Source organism: Triticum urartu, chromosome 2, assembly GCF_003073215.2.
Source record: "Triticum urartu cultivar G1812 chromosome 2, Tu2.1, whole genome shotgun sequence".
NCBI classification, from domain to species: domain Eukaryota; kingdom Viridiplantae; phylum Streptophyta; class Magnoliopsida; order Poales; family Poaceae; genus Triticum; species Triticum urartu.
In genome coordinates this window covers 521,272,661-521,272,977 of record NC_053023.1, presented here as the reverse complement: position 1 = coordinate 521,272,977, position 317 = coordinate 521,272,661, and positions in this window count along the sequence as shown.

The following is a 317-nucleotide window of genomic DNA, read 5'->3' as shown; positions in this document are numbered from 1 at the left end:
TTCTTAGTATCAGGTGGAGCAAGTACGGGGGCTGAAGTCAACTTGTCTTTGAGCGCCTGGAAACTTTCCTGACACTTGTCTGTCCATTCGAACTTGATACCCTTATGCAACAGATTAGTCAGAGGCCTGGCAATCTTGGAGAAGTTCTCGACGAATCGACGGCAGTAGCTGGCGAGACCGAGAAAACTTCGGACTTGCTTCACATTCTTCGGAGGAGTCCAATCGAGAATAGCCTGAACTCGTTCAGGGTTGACGGCAATACCATCCTTGGAGATGACATGCCCAAGATAGGTTACTTCGGGGAGCCAGAATTCACA